The sequence below is a fragment of the Takifugu rubripes genome, chromosome 8 (genome assembly GCF_901000725.2).
Source record: "Takifugu rubripes chromosome 8, fTakRub1.2, whole genome shotgun sequence".
Taxonomy (NCBI): Eukaryota; Metazoa; Chordata; class Actinopteri; order Tetraodontiformes; family Tetraodontidae; genus Takifugu; species Takifugu rubripes.
The window spans coordinates 4,778,260-4,784,941 of record NC_042292.1 but is presented as its reverse complement, the minus strand read 5'-3'; the positions used below and the strand labels follow the sequence as shown (position 1 = coordinate 4,784,941).

At 45.4% G+C, this 6,682-nt stretch overlaps 1 long non-coding RNA gene across 1 annotated transcript; it reads right to left on the bottom strand.

Moving 5' to 3' along the window:
* Positions 1-2,384: 2,384 nt before the first annotated feature.
* LOC115250737 (uncharacterized) lies at positions 2,385-5,333 on the bottom strand. The gene is made up of 3 exons (XR_003889310.1): positions 5,224-5,333; positions 3,959-4,033; positions 2,385-3,440 (listed from the first exon to the last, which is right to left on the bottom strand). It is a non-coding gene; the product is annotated as an uncharacterized lncRNA (long non-coding RNA).
* Between the last annotated feature and the right edge of the window lie 1,349 nt (positions 5,334-6,682).

The following is a 6,682-nucleotide window of genomic DNA, read 5'->3' as shown; positions in this document are numbered from 1 at the left end:
TCACTCGCCACCTTTGCCGTGGGCTGTATTCTGTAAAACCAGCACTTTTAATCAGATTATTTTCATTTAAACGGGCCATAAATGGAGAGAAAATAATCGTTTCTCTGCATTCAGAAGGTTTTCAAATCAGTAAATGAAAATGAAAAGAACTGACGCCACATTTACAAGTGAATGAATGAATGGACACCCCCCACCCCCACCCCCACCCCCACCCCCACCCGCTGGCCCCCTTTGGGCTCCACAGATGTGCGCGTGCCCACCGGTGATAAACGCCAAACTAATTGAGGCGATACAACAGTGACCGCATTAAAAGGCCTAAATGGCATTTACATGGTGTAATTACAGCCAGCTCGCCCGCTCTTTGTGTGGGCGGCCACCGGGGTCCTGTTGGGAGACCACTGCTGGACTTGGCGGGGAAACGATGGGGGGGAAAGGTGTCGTGTTCACGGCTGACTGAGTGGCACACGGTGTGTTTTCAGCTCTCCCGCTCTTCCATCTCAAAGATTCCAGACCGTCGCCTGTCTGCATCTGACTGACTCGGGCCGCTGAAAATGGCGCCCGGCTTCCCTCCTCGCAGGGATGATGATGTTCATGACAGCGAAGATCACGCTCAGGGAGACATGACACCCTGCAAATGTAAATCTCAGCAGATTAGATGTCTGTAAACTGCTTCTGTGTGTGTGTGTGTGTGTGTGTGTGTGTGTGTAGACAGACGATTGAGGTGCTGGTCCTGTCCAGCCTCCTCCTCTTCATAGGAACCAAAACTCTCCGCTTGACATTTTTACAGCTGTTATTTAGCTGCAGCAGGAGTCAGACAGGAAGAGAAGTTTCTCCTGTCACACTAGAAGATCTTTTTTCCCCCCCAAAATGTCTACTTGTGGATTAAATTACTCCTTGATGTTTGCTAGCCAGCTCATATTTAACAGCAGTAATTTTCTCTAGTCGAATCATTTAGGTTACAATAGCAAATACGTCGGATCTTATTCCAGTTGGCCAAACATTTTCCAGCTAAATTTGAAGAGAAAGGGTTCCGAAAAATGCCGCTGACGCCGTTCTTTGTGCGCGTATGCCACCTTCTTATTAGCAGCTTCATATGTTAGTCCAAGAATGTGTGAAGGCAAAGTTTCCTGTTCCCAATGTGACCAAACGCAGTGTTTGTCCCAGATTTGCCAGATCACAGCTGACACCAGCAGCAGCCGTCATCTCCTCCCTGATTGTGTTTTAGAGGATTAAGCTAAGGTGACGGTGTTGATCAGTGATGCGTGATATCTTAGTTCCTTTCCTGCTCACTATCTGCGTACACATTTAGGCATGTGATGCCAATGGCTATCTTTGATTGACAGGAGACTCCCCAACAGACTCCGCCCACCAGGTGTTGCAGTATAAGTTAAACAAACATCAATTTGCAGCCATTCGCCGTGCTTTTTTTTCACCTGCTGGAAAAAAAGGACCGCGTGTATGCATGTGTGTGCGTGTGTGAGGAATGAATGCACACATGTATGCTAATATGGCTTTGCACCAATGGTTTTGTGCATCTAGGTGCGTATTTTCAGGCTTGTCTGTGTGCTCCAGTGTGAACATGCAGCAAGGGTGTGTGTGTGTGTGTGTGTGTGTGTGTGTGTGTGTGTGTGTGTGTGTGTGTGTGTCAGCATCATTGCTCCATCTCCCACGGCGGCTCCTGGAAGCTGACAACTGGATAATAGCTTTTTACTTTTCCAGAGCAGGGCTCCGGAGAGAACTAATATGATTATAAATCATTATTCAAATAGAAAGGTGAAGCGCAGCGCTCAGGATTGTAAGAGAGCATGATAATAGCATCATTACCTTTTATTTATAATTCTCATTTTTCCCCCTTTCACTCGTTCTGGTGAGTGTAGGTGTAAATGCATCACAGGCTCCAGGAGGAGAGGACAGGGAGGAAAAGATGAAGCGATTTGAAAGGGTGAACATCTATAATTGGAGTCAGGACTTTCTCCTTTTTGTTTGAGACGGTTAAACCAATTTATCTATTATTTTAATTAAATCCACAGCTGGTTTAACGATGGATTAATAACAATCTTGTGAATTATTGTCCTGGAAGTCCTGACAAACATGTGTAATAAGATGCATTTATCATCACCTCCTCTGGGTTTCATTCAGAGCTTCGGTATTTTACTGCTTTGACCATGAAAACAGGTGTGAACCAGAATTATCACCCCCTGAACGGTGAAATTGCATTTTTAACAGTCCGATTAAGAGCCGGCCACCTGGAATCAATGTCAGAAAGTCTTTTTTATTTTTGAAAATTCTTCCTGTTTTTTTTCCCAACAGAAGGAAGCGGCTGCGCTACCTCCCGCTATGCTAATAAACCTGTTAGTGTTACACACATATTTCCTCTTTTTTGCTTTTTAAGCTTAAACCGCATCAGCAGAAATTTTACTCGGTTACATCTTATTTCATATAATTTAATAACAATATATCTTAAAAAAAGATACATGTTTAAATTCGAGCAATAGGTGTTGGCGGCGTATATTAAGTGTCAGCAAATAAGGTATTTCTTTGTTCTCCCAGAGGAGAAGCTTTCATTTCCCTCTTCATCTGTGACTGCTTTAGTTCGGCCGTCTCAGGGATCCAAATTGTTGATTGAAATCAGATTCTGATTCCACTTTAAGTCCTCACTCACGTGGGTGTTGACAATTGTTCCGAAGCTAGTTTTAGCGCGCCAATCTGATGTTATCCTGAGGAAGACTCGCCGTGATTTGCAGCTCAGGTGAGCCGCTGATGAGCAGCCGCCTGCTGGAACGTCACTTAAACCTCAGGTGATTTAGCAGCCGATTAGTCCCGACGAAGGCGCTTCGAGAGAGAGCGCGGATCCATCTCTGTCAGAACGCAGAGCTGCTACGAACGCGGTTGCCTTGGTGACCAGTAAAATAGCAATGTAAATGAGACACAGCGGAAGCCGAGGAAACAATGTCACATGTCGCAGGACACGGAGTCAAGGTTTTCCTTCTGGACTGACAACACTTGAGAGATGGAAGTAATTCTATTTAATGTTGAACCCGGCGGAACCTTTTGCTTTAATCCGGCCTCGTAACGACGGCTTTCTTCTTCACATCTGTGGGTCGTCTGCACACGCATCAGAGGTGTGTCTGCCTGCACACTTGTATGTGTGAGGAGGGTTTTTCCCGGCGTCCCACTGAGGAGGAATCTCAGCATTTGTCTTCCAGCTGATTTCTGTAAATGCACCATGGGGGCCCAGCCCAGTCTCTTTATTTTTGTCTTTTCCAGTGCTAAGGATTAACAGATGCCACCCTTAAAAGCGCTGCTGCTCGATGTGCAGTAGAACATGCTAAAGCTTGTCGTCAGGAGTGTTTCCTCGGGTCCAGAGGCAGCGTGGGAGATCGTGGGGCTCGGTCCGTGGACGTGGCGCACGTCATGGCCGAGAGAGCCAAGCATCGTGGCTGGAAAAAGAAAACGGGCACAAATTAAAAGCCTTTTTAGCGATGCTTCATCAAACGCACGGCGAGCACTGAGCATGGCGGAAAAATACCAGTACGAGTAGCAGGGAATGTTTCTGGGGGACAATAAAAAGTGACGGACTGTGATAAGCTAGTGCTAGTGCTAGGCCAACAGATATCACATTTATTTTTATTTATTTATTTCCCTGTGGTTGATAAAAATGGGATCTTTTCTAACGCCGTGGAGGCCCCTGAGTGTCATTCCCCGCTCTGGCCTGGTCGGCAGGGTTAAAGTGGCGACCAGAGCAGCTGTTTCTGGGGTCAAATTAGCATTAATTCCGACACGTCTCCAATCAGCTGAGAGCCCTCGCAGATCCACTCTCCGATCCAGCAGAGACAGTGATCTTTTCTCCTCTGTTCTGAAGCTGTTCTGGTGGATGTTGGGAGAATCCTGGCAACGGCCGTCGGAGCTGCAGGCTTCTGCTGAGGGATGATAAAGCACAATGACCTCAGATACTGACCTCACAGCCCAGAGGAGGGGAGAGGGGACCGTCATTACTGTGGCACAGGAAGGTTGTACACTTGACCTGCAGCCCCTGGTTTCCAGATAAGAGTGAGAGATGAGCTTTAGATCTTCGCTTCCTCCTCTGATTTTCTCCTGACTGGGAACATTTCCAGCAGGAACTGGCACGAAAATAAGCATCCACACCTCTTCATCACTCTCCCCTTCCCCTCCCTCCCCATCCCCGGTGACAGCGCAGACGCTACAGACAAGACGGATGTCTGCCCCAGTTTAGTTAATTAATCGCGCTCAGCTCCGGATCTTCTCCAGGAGTCTGGCAGAACCCGTCAGCGCGGTCACAACCCGGGTTCGTAGCATTGCTTTGCATCAGGTGACAAGAGAACAACAGATCCTCTTAAATTCTATTCAATTATGCCAGTTGCTACAGTGGAAAACGGGGCTTATGTTTGCAATGGGACTAATATTTTGTCAACTGTTGGTGTCAAATAGACCAAAATTGTTGAATTTAGCATCTGTCTCAAACAAGATTTTACCTCTTTTGTCTCTATTTAAGGTTCTGTCTCAGTGATGTAAAGCACTGAAGCATCCCAGAAGAGGAGTGGTCACCTTCAGGAGGCCTAAATAAACACATTCCAAATGTTTATTTTAACCTACAGAAGCGCTACCATACACGTGCACTGCCTGCAGTTCCCATTGTCTGATATGAATCCAAGCACAGCATATAAATCACATTTACACGTGCTTGTTTGGATTCTTTTGCATATTAAAGAAAAAAATAAGTGCAGGAAATACTTCTTTTGTCTCGGGAATTAAGAGAGCAGTAAGAAAAGCTCTATTTTTTAAATGTCTTATAAAATCGGGAGTATTAAACGTGAATTTCGTAGTGCTAGCTGTTGTGCTGAATGGATGAAATTTTCTTTTTTTTATCAGAGAGATTTACATTTTTATTAAAAAAAAGATTTCACTTAATGTCAGGCAGAAAGGGAAACTATGAAACTAGAGCTGCAATAACTTCCACCATTGTTAGCCTCGATGTCCTTTAGCTTATTAGTGTTCACATTTGTCTGTAATTAGCACATGATACTGAAATGCAAAAATATGACTGTCAGTCCATCTGTGTGCACATTTTAACCCAGTTTCAGGGATCTACCTTTAAATACTTGGAGGTAATTCATTGCGAGGCTTAAAGCCCAGAAAAGTGTCTTCTGGAGAATCTTAACTACACTGATGCTAATCGATTTTAGCATTGATGTAAAGTCTGACCTTTCAAACAGATATTTCATCAGGCACTTTAAAAATGATGTCTTGTTCATCATAAATCCAGACGAGATAAGGCCACTTCTCTGCCTGCCAGGTAGGATTGTATGTCTGCGCCGGCACTACGAGCTCTCACGTCCAGGCTATATTATGCGCCACTCTACACTGATTGTTAACATCTGTGCACGAACGTACGGGCTGTGCGTGTATCTATGGGCATTCTTTGGTCTGTAGAGGGACGGTGACTTGAACCACTTGATTGTATGAAGCTAACAGGAATATTAGCTCAGTTTTATTCTCCTCGAGTTTTCTCATTGGATCAGTTATATAATTGCCACAAACCCGTCTAAAAAAGACCTAATGACCCGGTTTAAGGTGGAGAAATTCAGGCTTCAGGTTCGGTTTAATCTTTTCTCCTCTTTGAAAACTCCTGTTAGCTACCTGCCGTGTGCTGATGGAAACCAGGATAGCTTAGCGTGTAATGTCTGCAGTAAAAACAGTTCTGAGAGAGTCGGACCGCTCCAGGTTGATTTAATAAAATCACACCTCTGGCTCGGAGGATTGATCCTGACCTCCCCGTGACTTCCAAAGCTAATAAACAGCTTTCACATGCTGATCAAGAAGAAATGAAACTGTTACTTTTGGCTCCCTGTTCTCCACTTTGATGTGAATCACCTTGACCTTTGCTGATAGACTAAATAGATACAGACATCTGCACCTCACTTCATTTTTGTCTTGCTTTCAGGGCAAACGTGCTCTCCTCTCCTGCCCAGCGATGGGAGAATAATGAAAATCGGCTGGTGCTTCCTGATTGCACAAACAGCCAATCGCGAAGCTTCAAGCTGAGGCACTTTTATCAACTCAAAGGGCCGTTTACCGCCGTGCTCAGTCCCACAGAAAGTGCTTCAGAACAAACAGCGTGTGCTGGATGAGTGAGTGAAGTGTCTATATATCAGAGGGAATGAGCGAGGGTCATGTACCTGTGCAGCGTCTGCGGAGATCCTCAGTTATCATGCTCTCCTTCCCTGCTGTCAGTGCCTCATTATTTGGAAGATCAGTGACGCTTGGATTATGTTTCACTCCCGGCTACTTTGGGGAGCCGTCGGCGAGAGCCCTGCTGGGCTGGCTCTTAACTAGCAGAGTTTTCAGACTCCATAAGTTTTCCCAGAGAAAAGCCCCGGGACTGATGTAGCTGTAATTTTATCCTACGTCTTTATAGAAGCTGGATCTGGTGCGTCATGAGCTGCCCAGTCAGACTCTGACATATATGAGCTGTGAACATCTGAAGAGACGAGCTATTCAAGCCTCGGCCGGAGAAAGTGGAGGCTGCAGGACGTAAAGATGAACGATTGCAGGTCTAAATTCCAAAAGGTTACGAGAGTGTTTAAATATTGAATCAGTTTCAATCCAAAAGAAGCTTGTAAAGGACAGTGAAGCCCCACTGGACCCTTTTATGTCATCTTAT